The following is a 24,048-nucleotide window of genomic DNA, read 5'->3' as shown; positions in this document are numbered from 1 at the left end:
AGTTGGTCAGCATGTGTACGTGTTTCAAAGGGTCGGTAGTAACAAAAATAGAAAGAAGGACTAAAATAGTTGTTCGCATGTTTGTCTGAAGCTGATTTCATAAAAACTGTTAAGACGTCACCTCGGTATAAAAGTTGTATGTTCTTTCATTTTAAAGATTTACATAAGAATAAAAAAAATGTTTATTTAAAGAAAATAAAAGGATCATATTATGTTTTCTAGTCAGATAAGAGCCACATACATTACAAAAATATGGCTTTTTAGTTTTTCTTATTTTACTTTGTAGTGAAAATTGATACTTAGCTAGCAAGTGTGCATGCTTCAAAGGGTGCATTGTGTAAGAAATCCTAAAATGGTTACATCCAATTGGTTTTATGGGCAACGGGTATGACAGTGATGCAGAATGTCACCATTTCTATGAAAGAGACAGGTAAATTAAAAAAGACGTATATATTATTTAATTGGAATTCATTGAGATGGGTATTATTTATTAATTTTATTTATTGCGAACATCATCTTTTTTATTTGTTGTTTCACAACTATTCCTCTGGCCTTCGTCAGGTGGTAACCACGACGGGTAGAAACTCTAAATCTCCTGACTGCATCCACTGCAATTAATGCCTTCTGTAGTTGTTGTCGTCTCACCACGTTTTTGGTCAAGTAAGAATCTGGCTGGCTTTGGGGAGGATGGAAACTGCTATCTCCAGACAATCATCACCTGCAACCATAGAGATTCAACGTCTCTATCAACTGCACCACGGGCATCGAAGGGCGATCAAGGTTGAATTTTTTGGTCTTATAAATTCATGTTTATCATCTGATTTTCCATGGTCTGGTCCATAGCGAATGGTATATATTATTTAATTGGAATTCATTGAGATGAGTATTATTTATTAATTTTATTTATTGCAAACAATTATCCTCATCTTTTTTATTCGTTGTTTTACGACGTTTCGGCCAACTATTCTTCTGACCATCATCATGTGGTAATCGCAACGGATATAAACTCTGAATCTCATGACTGCATCCACTGCAATGACTGCCTTCTATCACAGTCGATGGTATGATATGTCCAACTGTTGTTCCCAAGACTTGCTGCAGCATTCAATATTCAACATTTTACAGATGATGTGGATATATTTACACAATCCATTGTATTTCATTGTATAGTAGCCATACTCTAGCAAATGTCAAATGGCTCAAACTAACTTCTCTGTTGCACAAACTACACTTGTCATGCTGAGATGCTTCATCTTATTAGAAGAATTGGGAATAAAACTTTGATCGTGAGCAGTCATCATAATTTTGTCCTGATAATAGTGGCACTATACTCTTTTAAGCCAGTCTATAAAAACCTTCCTTATTTATAAAGTCCTGCGTGAATAAGTCCAGAAAATATTTGTCATGCTATTGTTTTGCTCATTTGTCCAATTTTCTGTAATACGTTCAGGAGTATTTTTAAAGACTCGTTTTAGTGATGTCCATAGCAGACTTGCTTTCTGATTCTGTCATGTTTGTAAGACGGTTTCGTACAAAATTGTTGGCACACTATCTTACTTCTTAATATTTCAGGGTTTTTTTCATGCAGTACAAAAGTCCTTATTATTTTGTTATTTTCTCCCTATCTGTTGTTATGGCAAGCATCATTACTACTCAACTAGGAGTGTCACATTCTCCTTCTTTTCCCATACCACTATGTCAGGCTTCCGTATGTGTTTTCATATGAATTAACATATTTGACTTCTGTGCAAAAGAAGAACCACATATTTTACATGAATGTGGCTTTTCTCATTTCATTAAATCCCCCTCTCTGCTCCATTAAGGTCAGCATAATAAGGGACATACTTCAACTGCCACTTTCACCCTTTTGTCCCATATCACTGTGTAAGGGTAAATAGCCGCACCTTCTAGGTATGTAGCTGTAGGACCAAACAAAGTTCAAGTATGTGCAAAAGAAAAACCCATGCTTAATGTTAAGTTTGCAGGTTGAAACAAGTAACGTAGAAAGCAATACAAATGACGACTCAACAAACAAAGGTAGATCAAATAAGAAGTGTATTAGGAAAAGGTATATTTACAGGATATTAACATAATGGTGTCAAATAAGAGAGTCTTTGCTGGAGAAACATATCTGAGCTTGGCGGCGCTCAGTGGCTTCTGGTGAACACACACTCAGACTAACTGAGTCTTCCTATTAATGTGTAATTACTATCCACATATGCAAAGTAATGTGTGCCACCACAACACTTAACAAGTTAGTTTCTTTTCCATATGTGTTTTCATATGATTCAATAAAGTTGACTTCCATGCAAAAGAAGAACCACATACTTCACATGAATGTGGTTTCTCTCCTGTATGTGTGTTAATATGATTCAACAAATGTGACTTTCGTATAAAAGAAGAACCACATATTCCACATGAATGTGGTTTCTCTCCTGTATGTGTCTTCATATGAATCAACAAATGTGAGTTCTGTGCAAAAGAAGAATTACATATTTCACAAGAATATGGTTTCTCTCCCGTATGTGTTTTCATATGAGTCAACAAAGTTGACTTCCGGGCAAAAGAAGAACCACATACTTCACATGAATGTGGTTTGTCTCCCGTATGTATTTTCATGTGATAAAACAAATGTGACTTCTGTGCAAATGAAGAGGCACATACAGCACAATAATATGGTTTTTCTCCCGTATGTGTTTTCATATGATCCAACAAATTTGACTTCCATGCAAAAGAAGAACCACATACTTCACAAGAATGTGGTTTCTCTCCTGTATGTGTTTTCATGTGACTACACAAGCCTGACTTCACTGCAAAAGAAGAACCACAAACTTCACAAGAATGTGGTTTGTCTCCCATATGTGTTTTAGTATGTCTCAACAAAGATGACCTCTGTGCAAAAGCAGAACTACATACTTCACAAGAATGTGGTTTGTCTCCCATATGTGTTTTAATATGATTCAACAAATGTGACTTCCGTATAAAAGAAGAACCACATATTTCACATGAATGTGGTTTCTCTCCCGTATGTGTATTCATATGAATCAACAAATTTGACTTCTGTGCAAAAGAAAAACCACATACTTCACAGGAATGTGGTTTCTCTCCCGTATGTGTTTTCATGTGATTACACAAGCCTGACTTCTGTGCAAAACAAGATCCACAAAAATCACAAGAATGTGGTTTCTCTCCCATATGTCTTTTCATATGCTTAAACATATATGACTTCTGTGCAAAAGAAGAACCACATAATTCACAAGAATGTGGTTTCTCTCCCGTATGTGTTTTAAAATGTCTCAACAAAGATGACTTCACTGCAAAAGAAGAACCACATACTTCACAAGAATGTGGTTTCTCTCCCGTATGTATTTTCATATGATTCCACAAATGTGACTTCTGTGCAAAAGAAGAACCACATACTTCACAAGAATGTGGTTTATCTCCCGTATGTGTTTTAATATGATTCAACAAATGTGACTTCTGTGCAAAAGCAGAACCACATACTTCACAAACATATGGTTTCTCTCCCGTATGTATTTTCATATGATTCAACAAATGTGACTTCTGTGCAAAAGAAGATCCACATACTTTACAAGAATGTGGTTTGTCTCTCATGTTTGATTGCATCTGATTCTACAAAAAGTATATTGAACTGAGTGTATGATAATAAGCTCATAAGTGTTTCAACTTTAGATCATTTCTATGAAGGAATTTAAAATTATTTTTAACTTTTTCAATTACCAATGAAGAAAGGTCCTTCTCATCAAGTAATGGAGTTCTGTTCAATGTTGCAAATTCTGGAAATATACAATAAATTTGAAAACATAAAATTCATGAGGTAAAATTCAATTTATTGTGTTTATTTTCATTAAAAATATCCACAACATTTATAATTAAATTCAAAATAAAATCAGTATATTTTCATGCAATACTGATTTGCTACTAAAATTAACTTGTTTCTATTGTCAAATATTAAACTAAAATTTTCATATTTCTCTATTTTAGAATTTAGAGGATTTATTACTAATATTATTTCATTCTTCAGAATACTGTTCTCATCTCGTAGCATTAGTGATGTCTGCAAGAAATATTATATAATTTTAAATTTAATTTTCAATCACACTGAGGATTGAAACTTCAATGTTCACGATTATTTTACTTACAACTGATTTTTAACTAAATTATATATAACTTCTAATTAACCTATATATCATTTTAATTGAGATATCCTAATGTTCACGTCAATGTAAAAATAAACTTCTAATTAGGAAGGTACAAAGAAACTCCATGCAATAGAAAATTATTATTTAAATTCAACTGTAGAACATTAATGCAACACAAATACAACAGTAACACAATGAAATAGTTAATATTTACTAGCACAGTCCTCTTGCAATTTTAGTCTGCAATGTGTTTACTGTGAATTAGTCCGTGACAATACTCTGGTGAGAAGACATGCCACTTCTCTTCAATTTTTGTCCAAAGTTTTTGATGATTTAAAACTTCGTCATTGTGTTGCAGTTGCTGGATCTACTGCCATACTTTTTCTATAGGATTGAGGTCTGGAGATTCTGCAGGCCAATCCAAACACAGAATATCATTCTCTTCAAGGAACATCTTTACATTGCCAGCTGTGTGAATGGAGCATCATCCTGCGTGAAGATGGTATTATTATCCAAATGCCGACCAAAGTAGTGTAGAAAATTCTCAGCCAACATATTAATGTACTTTGGCGAATTAATTGGACCTTGAAAGCGAAATATAGGGCCTAGACGATTGGCATTAATAACGCCCACACCAAAACTGAACTTCTATCACCTTGCAATTGTGCACCTAGGATTAATGCCGATTACTTTATTAGATAAGCCATTTCTTTTCAATTTTTGTCCAATGTTTTTGATGATTTAAAATGTCATCATTGTGTTGCAGTTGCTTGATGTAATGCCATACGTTTTCTATAGGATTGAGGTCTGGAGATTCTGGAGGCCAATACGAACACAGAATACCATTCTCTTCAAGGAACATCTTAACATTGCCAGCTGGGTGAATGGAGCATTATCCTGCATGAAGATGGTATTATTATCCAAATGCCAAAGTAGTGTAGAAAATGCTCAGCCAACATACTATGGTATTTTGGCGAATTAATTCGACCTTCAAAGCGAAATATAGGCTCTAAACCATTGGAACTAATAACGCCCACACATGTGGACGAAATGTTACATTGCATAACCTGGAATAAAAACAATTATGATTAGAGATGCTTTGTTTTTGTTACCTAAAAAGGTGGATATTTTAAGCGAGTTTAAAGCTCATTTTTTTGCTGCAGAGTTTTTGCCTTCTCGATTTTGTTATTGTTTAAATGGATATGGACACTATGATTCTTCGATTAAATGTAAAATATGAAAAACAGGTAAAATTATAGAGGAATAAAAGGAATCAAATGAGGTATGAGGTTGTTTAAACTGTTACATGTAACTTAGCTTAAATTTGCAGTTTTTGAAAAAATGACAAGTGCAGACTTTCTTTTTGGCGCCACCCTGCATATGGATAATGATGTTAACCCCATGTGGCATGACATGACTTGGAGAATAAAATAGACAAGAGTTTGATTGGTGTTGCATGTTGAATATGCACACATGCAAACACAAGCATGCCATCAGGTACCAAATGCACTGAAAGATGGGGTAAGACGTTCAGAATTTACCCTCGTGAATGTGCACACATGCAAACACAGGCATGACATTGCTTGGAAAATGGCTGTTGATAGCAAATCCACTGAACGATGGAGGAAGTTTGTCAGAATTGATATCGTCAATCCTAAAAAGTCAGCTATTTCTTGGGAACAGTTGTTGTCGAAAGTGATCGCACCTGCTAAATGCAAGACACATATAGAGTCTAGAGAAAAAAAGCAAAAGACGAGAGGCCTAGTCAGTCGGCAAAGTGTAGAAGTTTAACAAAAAACTGACTGCACAACACCCGTTTCGTTTGGCGCCATTTTTTTACCAGTTATTTCATGTTTCTGCTCAAATATATATATATATATATATATATATATATATATACAAATATATATATATATATACAAATATATATATATATATATATATACAAATATAAAATATATATACATATATAAAAATATATATATACATATATGAAAATATATATACATATATAAAAATATATATATACATATATGAAAATATATATACATATATAAAAACGCATGTGATGCACATAAGATGACAAGAAAACAGGCCAAGTTAGACAATTCATGAACAGACTCAATGAGAGTGTAACATGGGTAGACTTAAAAACGTCCCCAGAGGACTACTATCGAAGACTAGTCAGAAAAGAGGTACGGGGATTCTTTATAGAGGGTCTCAGTGATGGGGAGGTGAAGACGGTTGTGATGAGATATGAGAAGGCCCTAGCAAAAGTAAAATGAAAGATCTGGCTCGACATAAGGCAGGAGTATAAAGAAAAACCCATGGAGGTTTGTCCCACGGGACAGTGGATTCTAGTTGAGATTATTGGTCCAGCCAGTCCCCAAAGATATAGAGACAGACATAAAAGGGGGTGTTTCTGTAACAAAATGTGTAAGGAAAGTCCTTTAAAAAAAAGAATTACTGTGCCCTCTGTAGATGTATAAGGAAAAATTCAAGATGGCGCCCGACTCTCTCTTTAACACGGTAAGTTCAGGAAAAGATGTTATAAATGTTGCAGCAATTCAATAACCATTATACACCGGTTCTGCAAGGAATCCAACTGGCAAGGTGCCTAGACGGACGCGAACGGTTACTCAGACCGGACCCAACAATGGTAAAATATCCTCACACGGCACGAGAAACAACAGTCACACGATTCCCTGGCCAACTCAATCGTCGCTCTCCCCCCGTCTTTTCCATCACCCGCTTTTATCGTCGTTGTAGGCCGGCTAAATTTGCATATTGCGAGAATTCGTGTGACTTTGCGAGACATCATACTTTACAAAAGACGGCGGCCGCCATCTTGGTCTTTCTTTTCTATTTTCGGTTGGTGACGCCGAGCTGGTCTCGAGGTAAGTCTTTTCCCCTCGTCCCTCTCTCCCACGTACCCACACAACACGCAAACACGCGGGCACTTATCTCCTGGATGCACGTTACAGTTTCATCCCTGTGATGCCTGGTAAATGAAACAAGGGCATCGATGCACATAGTAAAATGGGCGCATCAAATTCCTTTTCAATAAGAATTCAGGGAAAGAATTATAGAGCTCTGGTGGATAGAGGAGCAGAGGTGTCAGTAATAAAATTTTTTAAGGCACTTAGACAGAAACCTAACAATGAAATGAACGTTAGTTTAAAAACAGCTAATGGGTCCCCATTAAGTGTAGAAGGGCTCGTCCGATTAAGATTAGGGATAGGAAGTCAGTCTATACACAAGAACTTTTTTTGTTACAGAGAATCTCAACACAAATATCATATTAAACCACATCTTAAGAAAAATGGGTTAGGGTGTACTTTGGTTTAGAAGCAATAAGAATATTTTACGAGTATATTGCCCTGGAAAATTTTGCCCATATTTCATCAATAGTTCAGTTAGCAATGAGAATTACATTAAAACACCAGCATCTACATATATACTTGAAAAGGGGCTACAAAATAACTAAGAGAAAAAATTTGAAGGGAATAAAAGTACCTCAAGAATTCAAGTTGGAAGTTGATATGTTGCTGAAGTAGAATAGAGATTTTTCTTGGACAGAACTGATATGCTGGAGAAGCATATCAATATTGGAAGGCATGAACTCATACTGAGACGCCCTTATTTAAAACCAGTAAAGCAATAAATGTTGGTAGACTTATAGAATAGACGAAATGATGCTGACAGGTGTCATTGAGACATTGAATAGCCCGTGAAGTTTAGAAAAGATTTTGTGTATATTTTCGGGCTTTAAATAAAGTCACGAAGAAATATGCCTGAGCATTACTGGTCATTGACGATATACTAGCCTTGCTCGGGTCAGCAAGATATTTCTCAAAAATAGATCTAAAATCAGGGTACTGGTAGGTTAAATTAAGTAAGGACAATAAAATGAAAAAATGTGTTCAATTGCCACCAGTGTTTATTTCAGTTTTACGTGATGCCACTCAGACTTGCAAATGCATTCAGGATCTTCCAGTATTTAATGTTCATAGTTACACATTGACAGCAAGATTATGCATTACCGTATTTGGATGATATTTTAAGATTCTCAGATACGATCACATAGATAAGGTACTAGCCAGTTTATGTAATTTATTTAATTTTCTCAGATACGATGAAAAGTCACTTAGATCACATAGATAGGGTATTAGCCAGTTGAAATAAGTACAACCTCAGGTTGAAAGCCATAAAATGTGAGGTTTTTAGAAGAAAAGTACAGTATCTGGGGGATTCAAAGTAAGTGAACTGGGTAAACAGAGCCAAACATTGACAAAAAGTCAAATCGATAAAATTAATTTTATCAATATTACTTCATATCATAAAAAAAATCCAAGACAATCGAGCAGTTAGTTTGCTTGATATGGAAATATGCTAAGAATGGATGAAATGATGTGGGCATGTGTCATTGAGACATTGAATAGCCCGTGGATTTTTCTATTAGTAGATATTTCTGTGTTTGATAACCTAAAAATGAAGCTTTATACTGGCTTTTCTTGATCCTGTACACACAGGCATCCAATCATGCCTTTGGGGTATGTCTGTTGCAAATTGTCTATGATCAGAGGAAGAGTAAAGAGGTTTTAAAGGACCATTGCTCAAAACAACGAGATATTATAAAAAGGCTGACTGCGAAGCCATCAGGGACCTCAACAGGGACGCCCCATGGCAAAATATCTTTTCACTTCCTGCTGAAATGAAACCAATGAATGGTTCAAAATGGCAATCGAAACACATGTTCCCACGCACAAATTTTATAGCAAGCCCCACTCTCCCCAATGGTTTACTTCTACTTGTACAGCTGCCATAGTGCAAAGGCAGCATGTGTACCACAGATTTAACCGACTTAAGTCCATCTCAAATAGTACACTTAAACTTTAATTCTGTTTTAAAAAGAAGTATATAGAAGCCAGAAGTAACTGTAAGAAAGAAATAGAGACAGCTAAGAGAGAATTTGCTGAAACCATCAGAAAACACATCGAAGCACAGAAATTAGGAACCCATGACTTCTGGAAAATCTACAACAGTGTAGTAAATAATGGGCAATCACCAATACCTCCACTATCCAACAATCATGAGGTTATTTGCTCAGCAACTGAGAAGGCTAACTTGCTTGCCAGCTGGTTTGCCTCCAACTCCACACTGGACCCCGCTAACAACCCCCTCCCTGACTTTCCTTTGCGGACAGACGCCACTTTAGATGACCTGAAAATCACCGCTGCTCAGGTGCATGCTATCATGAGAAATCTTGACACTGAAAAGCATGTGGACCTGATCTCATCCCAGCTGTGCTATTAAAAAAGTGCTCTGCCAAAGTAGCTCCAGTCAGTTCTCTCCAAACTTTACAACAAATGCCTAATGAATCTTGCTTTCTTGCCTGCTGGAAAACTGCTTCTGTAGTACCAGTTCTCAGGAAATCTGGCGAAAAAACTGACCTAGTAAATTATCGCCCCATTAGCCTCCTCCCACTCTTGGCCAAAATATTTGAGACCTTAATTAACCAAGCTCTAGTCCATTATCTTACAGATGATAAACTTCTGACTGACCAACAATATGGATTTAGGCAAGCCCGTTCCACAGCAGACATCCTCACTGTTATTTCAGAATTTATATACCATTCACTGGACAAAGTGGGGGGGAGGGTAGAGCCGTAGCTCTAGATATATCCAAGGCTTTTGACAGGGTATGGAATGAAGGTCTTCTCAGAAAAATCAGATCATACGGTATCACTGGAAGAATACATAACATAATTAAATCCTTCTTAGATAAGGGAAAAATCCAGGTTGTCCTTGACGGTCGTATATCCAAATAATAAGATATAAATGCTTCCCTAACTGTACTGACATGCAGAAGCTCAAGTGTAACATGAACCGACATCTTGCTTCCCAACTCCCTACACAGTACCCCTGATGCTTATGTCCCTGATAGTAGCCCCTACATCAAAGCGGCAATGTGCCTTGTTTGGGATTAAAATGTAATAAAAAAAAAATTACTTGTTATCACGACTATAGAAAAAAAAGCATACATGATACACTATGTCCTTAATAAGTTGACTCATCTTATCTATACTGATCACAGACCACTAGAATATTTATTAAATTTGCCTATACAGAATAGGAAAATACAGACGTCAGCTTTTGGAGTATGGCTGCAGAGAACTGCAGCATAAGTACCTGAAATGGAAGGAAAATGTTTGTGTGTATTTCTTGTCATGCACCGTGGATTTGAGCTGAGACAATGACGTTCATCGGTAGAAAAAGATGGTAAGAATTACTTGGTAGGTGCGATAAACTCGAATGATTTTGAACCAAAAAAGTTGGCGTCATATAAGAATATTGCCTGAATGTCCTATGTTTTCGATTGTAGATTTAAGAGGCAGATAAGAAAATTTTTTAATTTGAAAATGCGGTTGAAGAAGAGTAAATCGTCTAAAACGGAACAAAAATAGTTTATTGTGATAGACGAGATAGTGTATTACTTGTTGAAACCCAACGACAAACTATTGCTAAGGTTATATGTAGCGTTGCATCATAGAAAAAGATTGTTAGTGCAGTATAATGAAAATAATGGTCACATGGGCGTGAAAAAATATTTGTCTGTGTTCATTTAAGGAGGTGAATGAATACGTAGGCAAATGTATTTCATGCCAAATCAAAAACTCGAGAAGCAACAACCTCAACTGCAGAAGAGCAGTTTGCCTCCTTTTCCCTTTGCAAAACTGATATTGGATATTTCCAGGCCCTATCCTACAGTTTCAGGTGTCTAGTACATAGTGACGTTCATTGATATGTATAGTGGTGGACCAGAGGCTTCTGTGATCCTTAATAAGAATGCATAAATGGTGATGCATCTGTTGTTGGATGAGATTTTCCCAAGATTCAGGGCACCACTCCAGTTGTTAGCAGACAATAGGCCCAGAACTGTTAACAACGTGATGAAGAAGGCATGGGAGGACCTCAACATACACCATGTGACCACATCATTTTATTTCCCCTAAAGTAACAGAAAATAGAAAAATTTCATAGGATGATGCATGACATTTTAGCGAACAATAAACAGTCATGGTATTTATACATAAACCAAATGTTGGCGACTGTCAGATTCCATACTACTTGTTCTACAACAGAGATGTGATCCTGTCATTAGATAATATAATTATCACGTGAGCAAAATGACAAAGTTATCACAATACTACTTGTTCTACAATATGTGATCCTGTCATTAGATAATATATTAATGGCTTGTAGTGTGTACTATGGTGATGAGCAACACGAGATCACTCTAAAAGAGATGAATCAATCCTTTACTTTGGTAAGGATAACATTTGGAAAGATACGGAAAAAATGATAGAGGACTGATAAGAAAACAAAGTCCATAGATTTTACGATTGAAGACCTGGTTTATTATAAGAACAACCAGAGGTGGCGAACACTAGATGTATGTTGGAAACCATATTATGTGGTTATAAAAAAAACAGGTCCAGTCTCATAAGTACCAGTTTATGGGCTCCATGACAAACGTGCATGCAAAACATTGTAGGCAACGTAAATCAAGGAATGGGAAATTCCCCGGATGGAAAGATTATTACGAAATATAAAACTGCAACATAATAAGTTTCTTTAATTATCAGCATTTTTTAAACAAACGAACAGAAAATTTGATAATTGCATTTCCAAATGAATTAACAGGAAAACTATTTGGTATATTTACGTGTGTACACATTTTCTAATACATCGAGCCTTCATATTGAAATCACTCGACAAGAATACAAACATTTAATTAAAAAAATGAGAAAACAATAACTGCATGTCAATCAGCATAAAAAAGCTTCATTCGTGACATTTAGCTAAAAAAAATAAATAAAAGCTTAATTCGTGAAATTTGGCTAAAAAAGTTGATGTTTCCAAAATGGGGGTTCGATTTACTAGAGTGTTGCATTAGAAACAGAGTACACCTAAAAATGATAAATATTGAATTCTTTTTTATATATAATCTGGTAAATTATTGAGCATTAGACTTCGTTAAAAAAATAAAATAAAATAAACGATGACAATAAACAATATACACAGTGGGAGGGTATTGCTTCCATACGTGCACTGCATCGAGTATTTTTTTTTACCTCAAACATATGAATCAGTTAAAAACATTTAAATTTAAAAAATTGAAAAAAAGAAAAACATTATAATTATAAGTTGTTTTAGTCCACGTCAAAAATCTTTCAATCCTCAAAAAAATCTTTACAATGACGACTTTTTTAAGGTTTTCAGGACCATTCGATAATAATCCGATGAAAAAAAGATGAAAATAAAAAATACACATACGTGCGCCATGTAGTAATACTTACGTTTTTGTTTTATAATCTGCAATAATTCAACATTTTCATTAGGATTATTCGTTTAGTAAATGTAGTTATCTCCCTTACATTTTTAATGTATTCTGCAAATGCGCAAAAATTGATACTAAATTCATGTAGTAATACTTACGTTTTTGTTTTATAATCTGCTTTCGATTAACTTTATCTGCTTTTATAAAGGAAACGATTTTTCAAATGTGATTGACTTTACAAGTTCTACTTAACATTCAAGATGACGAACGGAAGAGCAAGTTCGCAGAAAACAAAATTGAAGAGGAAAAATAAAAAGAGAAATTATTTCAAAATAGAGCCGATCTATTTGGTGAATGTCACGGATAAAATTTATATTATTTTATTTAACATTTTAATATTTACATGAGAGAGAACAGATTACAAGTTTCATCTTTATTAATTCTCTAATCGTTGCACGTGCAATTTATTGGCGGAAACTGATAGTTTTTAAAGCCGCCTTTTCGTATTTTTATTTATTTTTTTTCCTGTTTTTTTTTTTTATTGCGTTTGAAAAATGTAAGCTTAAAGTTAATCTGATGCTTGTGCAGTTTACCAAATATATTAAAAATGAAGATATTGGTGAACAATAGTTTATCATATTTTTTTTTATAGATTTCCTATTATTTTATCATGTTAATTTTCTTGTTCGTTGCACCTACTGGGATGGGGGTACCAAATGTCACCACAGAATTAGCCCCCCCACCCCCCATATTGAAAACGGCGTAACTTTATTATAAATTAAGGTAAAACTATACAAACACCGTGACAGCGAAGTCACGGTGTTTGTATAATAATACCTAAATTAATATTATCAACATAACTTTTGTACCATTTAAAAGAAGAAGGCAACATAAACTGGTAATATATATTTTTTTAAATAATCGTACGAAAATAATGAAATTGCGAGACGAAAATCGTGTTTACATAATTGGCGCTTTAAAATATATAATATAATCAGTTGACTTACCAAGAAAAAGAAACAGGTAATCTCCAAAAATACCGTTAGGGCTTACAACATGGCCGCCGGAAGAGTCACGTGATCCGGTTGATCCACCACAGGAATCGTGCAAATGGAAAAAGCAGCCTTGAAGGCAAACTTTGACAAACAATCACAATTTGTTTGTATTTAATTTTTTGTTAGTATAATGTTGTTATAAAAATAGGCAAACTTTGAGAAACAATCTTAGGTTGCTTTTAGTTAAAACAGTGTTTATAAAAAGTATTTTATTCAGAACAAACAAGTGGTCGCGACCAAATGAACATTCAGTAAAACCGTATTTCATTAAATATATAAATGTTTATAATATTATTAATCATTAACCTGTGTAAATCGTAAAACCTAACAAAATTATAACAAAGATTAATTATTAATTGCAGTTTGAAGAAGATAAACAAAATTTTAAAAAATCATTAAGTCGCTTCTGCTTTTCCATAGTTCGTATAGTACACACAAATTTGACGTCACGGAAACATGTGGTCCTATCTTTACAATCGTTTGGCAGTCCCTAAAGACAGCAAAACATCGAACAGGGAATGTAAATATGAATCGAAACGTTTTGCCCCCCCCCCCATTTTTCTCAGTTTTTATTAATGAAATGAAACGAAACAGCTTTATTTGTTTTTTGTCTCTTTCTTTTTTATGGAAATGAAATTTGTTTTTGTTTTCCTTTTATTTTTTATTTTCATTTTATTATTTTTTTTTGGGGGGGGGGGCTTCTATTTAAGTAACGATCCCACCCTCAAATTTAAAATTACTAGAGATTACTTTTCTATATTAATTTAACGTAAGAGGAGCAGGAGCACCCACTTAACGGCCACCTTTGGGGGGGGCAAAGGGGTGTTTATTTGGTCATTGTGACCAAGCAAAAATGCGCGCGCTTGCGCTTACAACAATGACCACTAGTTATAACAAAAAAAAAAATGTTAAAAAAAATATACATGAAAAAAAAAGTTGTAATGAAAAATGTTTTCCTGGTGACGTCAGAAAATAACAAATTCAAATTTAGAAGTTAAATAAATTCATTGTAAAAAATCCATTGAAAGATAAATATTAGTTTTTCCTGGTATTATTTCAAAGATAATTAGTAAAATAAAGTCTTAAGATATTGGATTTAAAAATAAAAAAGACATTGTTTGTACAAAAACAAAACACTTTGTACAAAACGAAGCTTAATTACCCCCCCCCCATCCAAGCAGAACTGATATATACTTGAGAGTCAAACTAATGAAAAGAATATTCTCTTATCATAGCGCTATTCATAACTAGCAGATGGGAGGCGCCCAGCTTTGCCCAGTGGTTAAATACGCTTAAATATGATATTTTAATTTGTCCAGGTTTTGTATAGATTATTATAGAGATAATAAAGTCGTGATTTCAAAAGTAATAAAAAAGTATTTGGATGTCATAAGCTAGAGTCGAAACCAAAAGCAAAACTGTAACATTCAAAGCTGGTGACGTTACCACTGTACAAACGTAACATGCATATGAGCTGATTAAAAATAAACTAAGATGAATGTGCAAAATGTATAACAATTTTTTTTCAAATTTGATTCCATAGGACTAATTGAACTAGTGCCAATTTATAGTAAATGACCGTAGTGTCACTAAGTTGTAAGGATGTGATTCCGTGTTCACCCACCATTCATAATCGGGATCTATCAATGTTTGAGACCGAGGTCGAACGTGCAGGAATCTCTTGAAGTCGAAAGTAGTAGAGTATCCACAGGAACGATAAAAGTAAATTTAACTAGATCGCCGATTAATAGAAGGTTTCCATCAAGGCACATCCTCACATGCATAAAATAAAAATATAGAAATAACTTCAGAAAATAACGACACTTGACAAAGAACTCGAAATCACTGTATTAAGATGAAATAACATTTATTTACGTGTTAGGGATACTAATTCAAATCATTCCAACGTAAAATTTTTTCTTGTACGAGTATTCGTTATGCAGGCTTAGCTAAATGAGAATCTCGTGAAAATAACATGAAGTTTAAGATTACTGATTTTTTATGAACAGAATGTCACACGTGGCTTGAAATGAATGTGAATATTTTTTGAAACCATGTAAGCAACATTTTTTTTTTAAATAAAAATAAATTTGGAAAATTTCTTGAAATTATAAACAGTTAAAAACTGTCAAATGTAAATAATTTTTGTTGAATTTCGTAAAACTTAATTTTAATTAATTGATTTTCCAACTTCTATTTTCCCGAATAATTGATAAAACGCGTATAAATCGGCTATGTAGCAGTTATCTGCTCCTTTCCAGCGATAAATGCACCAACCAGCCGGTAGGTGTCGCAAAAAGCGACCTGGTTATCTGCCCTTGGGAGAGATATAAAAGGGGATGCCCGGATAATTCTCTCTCTCTCTCTCTCTCTCTCTCTCTCTCTCTCTCTCTCTCTCTCGCTCCTTCTGGGAATCAGCCTCGCAACAAAACGGTGAGACAACGTGCCTGCCAGTCAGCATCAACCCGGTAAGAATTTAAGCAAATGAACACTTTTCCAGCCTTTTCCTTCAAGAGACATTTAGCTCTACCGTCAGACACGCATACGTACGCGGACTGAATTCCACTCCTCACACGCACACACACGCACACACGTACACAATAACATTTTTATTCGCACAGGCGCACGCGAGAAATAAAACATCTCTTTAAACTTTACTCTATTTGTTAGTTTTATTTATTCTGCATGCGACAAGTTTGTCGTTTATGAAAACGTATTTAATTGGGAACACTCAATCACCCACTGCAATCACCCCCCTCCACAGCCACGTTTGCGACCCAAAATTTCATCATTTCAGTAGATTTTTATATGTAAAAAAAAACAACTAAGATGTAAATCCCGCCCGAAATAAAATTCTGATATGATCACGTGGGGGGGTCAAAATATGATTTTTTTGTATATTATCTCAGTTCATATATAGTTTGGCATTTACTTTTAAAAATAAGTCTGCAAAAAACTACCGAAATTGACCAATTATTTGGTTTTTGATAGAATTTTAAAAATCGCATAGTTTTCATTGTAGAAATAACATGCGGTTCCAATTTTCCTGGAACTCGGAGCATTCCTTTTCCACAAGCGCCAGCGGAAGCTCAACAAATATGCAGCAGTGGATGGTGGAAATCAAGCTGGGTTTGGTATTTAGGGAAGTTGATGATCTTTCTCGCAAACGACCTCCTGTTTGCTTAGTGTGTAAAATTATAATGTAGAAAATGTCGAAAAGAAGAAAAAACAATTTAAAAATAATTTTGTAGGTAACTGTTTGGTGAACGTATGTCATTAATTTGCATATGTGTTCACAATTGGTAATTGTTAAAAGGGACGACTTCTAAAGCATGAGGGTCGAGTTTTGTTATGTGTTGTATCAACAAGAGGACTTTAACAATTGTCACTTTTTTCCTTTTCATTTTATAAGCTATCTCGGCGTTTTTATTTATTTTCAAGTGACTTTGATAAGCGGCGAAAAAAATGGACAGATTCAACATTCATTTAATATTGTAATTTGATGGATCTACTGCTGGGCCGTCTGTTGTCGAATGGGTTAGCGTTAGGGTTTAGATGGCTGAGCGTATTTGAAAATTGGGCAAAATAAAAGGAGCCAGCAACCACACATTTTAAAAATTTTGTCCTGAAAAAAATTGAACACCTGCAACAATTTTTCTGTTTCATTCAATGTTTTTTTAGATTAAAAAAATCACTGCATAAAGAAGAAATAAAATATATTAAATCAACAACTCATGTATTTCTTTAAGAGAATAAAAAAATAGAAAATTGGTCGAGTAGATTTTGTTTAAACGGCAAAAACTGATGAGTTTAATATGATCATTTTTCAAGTACGGTGACCCATTTCTCACGCACAAGGCACGTCGGCCTACGCATATGTGTTGTTTTTACGTTTTTGAAATAATTAATTATGGCCATTTTAGCAATCCGTATTTGACAACTGCAAGAAAGCAAGGAAACACCGCTTCGCTAACACCGTGTAATAGCTTACAGAATAGCGATCTTTTCCAATGGTTCTTAAAAAATGTTTTATTTAAAAAGTACATGGAATATAAAATATAAATATGGAGAAATTCTTAGAAATAAAAAATGGAAGCACCCATTGATTAGTATTTATATAGGTAAGTGATTTTTTGAATTTATATATATTTATTATATTAGATTTAGTTAAAATTCATTGCATTTCGTGAAATCGTGTTTAAAGAAAACCGATTAAAAAATATTGTATATTTTTCAATTAAAACTTTTATTATTTTACAATTTGGTCTTTGCTTCTTTTACTAAAAAAAAGGTTTAAATTACATTATTCAAAATATAGCGAGTCTAATTACTCACCCCTTTTTAATGGCAACTTCTGACACTCCTAGAACTTATATACAGCATTTGAGACAGATCCTTTTGTTGCATGGCAGCAGTTCACTACCCGGCGACTATATCCCAATGAAACGGTGGACGTTTACTTAGCTGCTTTACGGAAGTTATCAGCACCGTTTTTGGTGTCAACGACAAAATGTTAAGCTGTGCCATTTTTGCTGGGCTGATCTAAGGATGTCAGTAGACTTTTGCAAGCATCGTCACATATTGACAGATTAACAAGGACGAGTTATTGGCCGAAACGTGAAACATCCTTAAGGAACCAGAATCAATTGCAGCAGCAGCTGACACTAGTGCAACATCCAAACCCTACGGGGACAATGTAGATTCCCTCCCAGCTAACGCTATGCGTGAGAGCCCTATCTGCTATAAATGTTGGGGCCCTAACCATTTTGCTAAGGAGTGTCGGGGTAAAAGTGGTGCAATGAAGGTTTATCCACAAGCACACAGAACACTACAATTTTTTTTGCTGCAATAAGTTGGGTCATATATCTCGTAACTGTTCGGGAAACTTAGTCGAGGACAAGGTATTGTCGCCACCCTTGCCCCTTGCCAAAGAATGAACACAGCATTGTCTGTTCTCGGTGTCAAAATTAATGGTGTGCAATGTTCAGCACCTTAGACTGGGAACAATCTGCACTGATGAGACTTATTACTTGGAATTGACGCAATAAGAGCTCTAGGACGTGTTATGGTTAGAGCAAGCGGAGTTATATCGCTTAGCAGAGGGAAATAAGTCTGTGCGGCTTTGTCTATTGAGGAAAATGAATTCTCTGCTGTTTGCCAACAAAGAAAGGGCCTGAACTGCGATGTGGAAATTGACCATGATCGAATCGATGATCGGTTATCCAATACCATTCTAGAGTATGCCGTTACAACCAAGAATGGGGCTGCATCTGAAGAAGAACTTCAGACGTGGATTGATAACGGTTGGTTAATGCCATACCTACAAAAACGTCTAGGACCACCCAAAGGATTAATTCCGCTCATGGCTATTGACCAACCGACTTAACACAAAATTCGACACGTAATGGATTATCGAGAATTTAATCAGCATGTTGATGCATTTACCGGGAATACAGATGTGTGCGCTGCTCAACATTGAGATTGGCGTCATGAAGGGAATAATGTAGCACTGCTGGATTTGAAGAGAGCCTGCCTAGAGATACGGGTCCATGAGTCACTGTGGCCATTTCATACAGTGATACTCAAGGGAAAACGATACTGTTTGACACGCTTAGGTTTTGGTATAAACATAGCTCCTTAATAATGACATTAATATCATTAAAACTGTTTTGATGCAAGATGAGACCACAGTGAAAGCTACTTCAGCTTACACTGATGACATCTACGTTAATGAAGACATACTGTCTACCCTTTGGGATCAAAGTTGCGCCGGCGATTTTCCAACAAGCAATGGATACAATGCTGAATGGAATAGATTGTGCTTATGCATACCTGGATGACATAATCATCAGGGGCGCGTCCATAAGTGAACACTAAGAGCATCTAAAAGAAGTATTCACAAGAATAAATGAATACGGATTCAAGGTGAAAGAAAACAAATGTGAATTTTGTTTAGACGAAATCAAATATTAGGGTAAATAATAAATAAAGACAGTCGACACCCAGACCCGAAAAGATCAACAGCAATTAAAAACATGCCGGCACCACATAATGTGACGACTGTACAGAGCTTCTTAGGTCTTGCAAACTACTACCAAGTATTTATCAAAGGAATGTACGACCTAAGAACTCCACTTAACGAGTTATTAAAGAAAGAAACACCATGGATATGGACAAAAGAATGTCAAGACGCATTTGGGAAAATTAAAAAGACGCTGACGTCCGCTCTATTTTTAACCTATTACGACCCAAAATTAGAAATAAGTGTTGCGAGTGTATAAAGCATATCCTGCCAGATGGATCGAAGAAACCTATAACTCACGCCTCAAAGACACTATTTCTGGCAGAAAAAGCTTACTCTCAAATAGAAAAAGAGGGGTTAAGCATTATTTTTGCGGTGACGAAATTCCACCATTACCTGTACAGGAGACACTTTATACTGGAAACAGATCACAAGCCCCTAGTGACAATCTTCGGCTCAAAAAAGGGCTTGCCAGTATATACGACAAATCGCCTACTCCGTTGGGATATGATCTTCCTAAATTATGACTTTCAAATAAAACATCTTGATTAAAAAACATAGATCATGCGGATGGCCTGTCAAGTCTTATACCGAAAATGGAAGAAACCCTTGAAGAGTCAGTAATTGCAGCTATACGTTCCAATTATGAGGAAAAAATAGTTTTTACAGAATAAATATAAGTGTCACGATATATTGTTTTTTTTTAATTAAATTGCTAGGTGAGAGCACAGAATAGTTACGAAGAAACACTCTCTTAAGAATAGTTTTAGAAATAATAACGTTATTATCCTAGCATGGTCCGTAAAAATACATAAGTACCGGATTTTTTTCTGAATCAGCACTCCCACTAATTTTAGCCATGATTGAGTCACCAGAGTGTTATTATATATTATTTATTGTAGTTATATAAGTACGGTACAAAAATACTAAATAAAACCAATAAACAAATGTAGGTTTAATGAATTAACATTTTTTACTTTTAAATGTGGATTTATTTTTCTTTTTACTTTGATTTTCTCATGTTTCCCTTTATGTATTTTATATGTTGATAAACTTATTGTGTGATTTTTATCTATTTTTTCTTTTGCAGCCAGATTATCGCTCCCCTTTTGTGAATCCTACTTTAAACTGTGCGTAATCTTTCTGCTATGAAATGCATATAATCAACTCATGTATTAAGCTTATTACCGGATTATATTATTTGTTCATGTTAGGGAAACTATCATCACAAACATTGAATCGATCTTACAGAGTATGGTTGAGTTTATTGCCTTTAACCTTAATAGCTACTTGTTTTGAAGAACTGCTAAGAGTCCCGACCAGGTTATGTGCATAATTGGAACATATTATTACTTTGCAGATTATCAGATTATGGTGACCGTTTTTATGAAGCTGGATTTTTTCTAGAAATTGAAGTTGTGTCAAATATTGCTGATGTGGGAAGCATGTAAAACATCGATCTTTGTTTTTGTTAACAAAATTGTTTTATTATTTTATATTTTGCAACCGAGTTATTTCTTTGTTTTACATGTTTTGCATGCTTGTGTTTTGAACGTATATAAACATATGGAAACGTTGTCAAGCGTCTAAACCATTATTTTCTCATCCGAAAACTTTCCATAGTAGCGGTTTCTCATGGTATTAGCTATACTTATTATAAAGGTTAAGGTCAAAGACAAGTATATATTTTGTTTGTAAACCCATTATCCCAGGCATTATCTACTTATTTCGGATCACAAATGTTATATTACTTATTGTGTGAAGTATGGCGTAATAATTAAGAAGGCTGTATTCAGATTAATTTGCCAATTTTCAGGGCTTCATTCTAAATATGTAGTGACCTAGAATTTGAAGCTAGACTCCGACTATAAAATGAATTTATCACTATGTGAGACGTATGAACAAATACAGATTTTTGAATAGAATTAAATTGTTGTATGTTGTCTGTGCAGAAAGTTTTAACTATATATTAACTATATACGATGAATAACATTGCATCACAAAATTATTACCAAAGAGTTTCTTAGGGTGATTACATTTCTTTTTGTGTTTATGCATGAACATGAAATATATGAGCATTGCAAAATAAACAACTTAGAATAGTACCTACGTATACTTTGTAGTGAGGATTTATTCCTATATTCATTTCCGAAAACAAATTAGTTCCTACAAGAACGTGCTAACTCCAAATATTTCTAACCTTAGACAATTAATCGTATGAACTTTGGCAAGGGTTAGAGTATGTTGAAACATTTTTTTATTCATAATGGGGTATGCTCCCTCACAGTTGGCAGATTCTATTTATAAACGCGGCTGCTAGGAACTGACGAATCAAATAAACTCACGTTCTGCTACCAACCAATCAGAAACGAGAAATGCCCCATAAAAATTAAACCTTTTTTGTAGCAAGCTTGCATATGTTTGCTACGAGACCCGACGTATGCTAAACAGTAACAACATTATCACAAGAATTATCTAGAGAGACAATGACGGGTTTTAATATAGCTAATCAAGTTTAAAAGTGGACTAAGGAACATAATTTAGCATTTAGAAAATTAAAAAAAATCCCCTACAATTAGAAGGATTTTCTCATTCAGATTGGGGAAACAACGAAGATCGCAAAAGTATATCTGAATATTGTTTCAGACTATAAAAAAAATGGGCTTATTCTTCATGGAAATCTAAAAAGCAACATATTGTATCTCCTACTTGTGAAGCGGAATTTATCATACTACGCAGAAAGCACTCTACCTAAAAAATGTCCTAAAGACTATTGTAGAGCCAGAATCAACTAAAAAACACGTAATAATTGAGATAATCAAGGCAGTATAGTCTTAGCACAGAAAACAGTAATCCACCAAAGATCTAAACATATAATTATTAAATACCACTTCATCAGAAACGAGGTTAAACAGGAATCCATTATTTTAAATTACAAATCAAAACAAAATATCCCTGATTTATTCAAAAAACCAGCGAGAAGAATAAAGTTAAAGCGCCTTCCTCCAAACTTGTCGGGGGATTTGGCTGTGAATAACTTTTCACCGGCCTATGTATGTATGTATGTATATATATATATATATATATATATATATATATATATATATATATATATATATATATATATATACTTGTTCATTGTTATATAAACATGCTCACATGCCGCTGCTACAAATAGCCACTTGTTTCAATCAAACAACAGATATCATCAGGCAGCGACTTGACTATTCAAAAGTTCAATGAATAATGGATTTTTATTTTAGGTAGGTACTCTTTAAAAGTTGGAGTTAAAAAACTTAAAACAACGAACTTTAATTAAAAAATGTAAAAAGGGAGGGGCAATTTAAATAAAGTTAAAAAATTACAATGGGGAGAAAGTGATTGAAAAGAGAAAAAAAAAGGAATAGAGAAAGAAATAGAGAAAGAAAATAGAGAGAAAAAATAGAGAGAAAAAGAAGAGAGAATATATATATATATATATATATATATATATATACATACATATATATATATACACACATACACATATATATATATGATATGGAGAAGAAAAGAAAAAAGATATAAATTGTTATTATAAAGAGAATAAGAACTAGAAGGAAAAGGAAAGAATAATGAGATCTAGTTAAATAGAGAAAGAGAGAAAGAGAGAAAATAAGAATTTGACAGTATATAGAAAATATATTATTTGAAATTATATATTTATATATATATAATATATATATATATATATATATATATATATATATATATATATATATATATATATATAGTATGCTTATTTTAAGGCGCGCATAAATTACAATTTGTTTTCTATTACTTTTATTTTACGCACATTATTTTCTCATTTATCGAAAATGTCCTATTTTTTGCATTGTTTTAATTAATTAAGAAAGAAAGAAAAATCATGTTTTTTAAAACATTTCTTTTGTAAAATTTTTTTGAAGAATTACACTTTACTTTTACATTTATTTTACGCACATTAGTTTTTTTTATAAAACATGTCTTTTTGCATTGTTTTATTTAACGAAAAAACAAAAACACTCTCTGTTAATGGGGATATATTGCATATATATATATATATATATATATATATATATATATATATATATATATATATATGCAATATATATACTAGCAAAAGTACCCGACGTTGACTGGGTTCAAAAACAGCGTACAAAAAATGGACTCTGATTTATGAAAGTATGATAGGTTATGAAAAGGAAGGGCTGTAAAGGGATTACTTCGAATTTGAGGGTATCAAAACCAAAGCAAAATATGATGAAAGTAAAAATAAAATAGATTAACCACATAATTTATTATACCATACCTGTTCACACTGAAACACTTTTCACAATATTCTGTGGATCTATATAAAAGAAAACCTTGTTAAACTTTGTGACATATTTCCATTCTATGGAGGTCAGGCGCGAACGAACACCCCATTATTTTATTATACCGTATT

The 24,048-nt window shown here is 34.0% G+C and overlaps 2 long non-coding RNA genes across 2 annotated transcripts in view; one reads left to right on the top strand and one right to left on the bottom strand.

Moving 5' to 3' along the window:
* LOC145270647 (uncharacterized) overlaps positions 1 to 24,048 on the top strand; it is a 109,220-nt gene that overhangs the window by 39,866 nt on the left and 45,306 nt on the right. The gene's annotated exons all lie outside the window — the stretch shown is intronic.
* On the bottom strand, positions 2,037 to 12,766 carry LOC145270753 (uncharacterized). The gene is made up of 2 exons (XR_013865548.1): positions 12,665 to 12,766; positions 2,037 to 3,797 (listed from the first exon to the last, which is right to left on the bottom strand). It is a non-coding gene; the product is annotated as an uncharacterized LOC145270753 (long non-coding RNA).

This window comes from Euprymna scolopes, chromosome 46 (assembly GCF_053919585.1).
Source record: "Euprymna scolopes isolate OS-2025 chromosome 46, ASM5391958v1, whole genome shotgun sequence".
NCBI classification, from domain to species: Eukaryota; Metazoa; Mollusca; class Cephalopoda; order Sepiida; family Sepiolidae; genus Euprymna; species Euprymna scolopes.
This window is presented reverse-complemented; position numbering and strand designations above follow the sequence as displayed.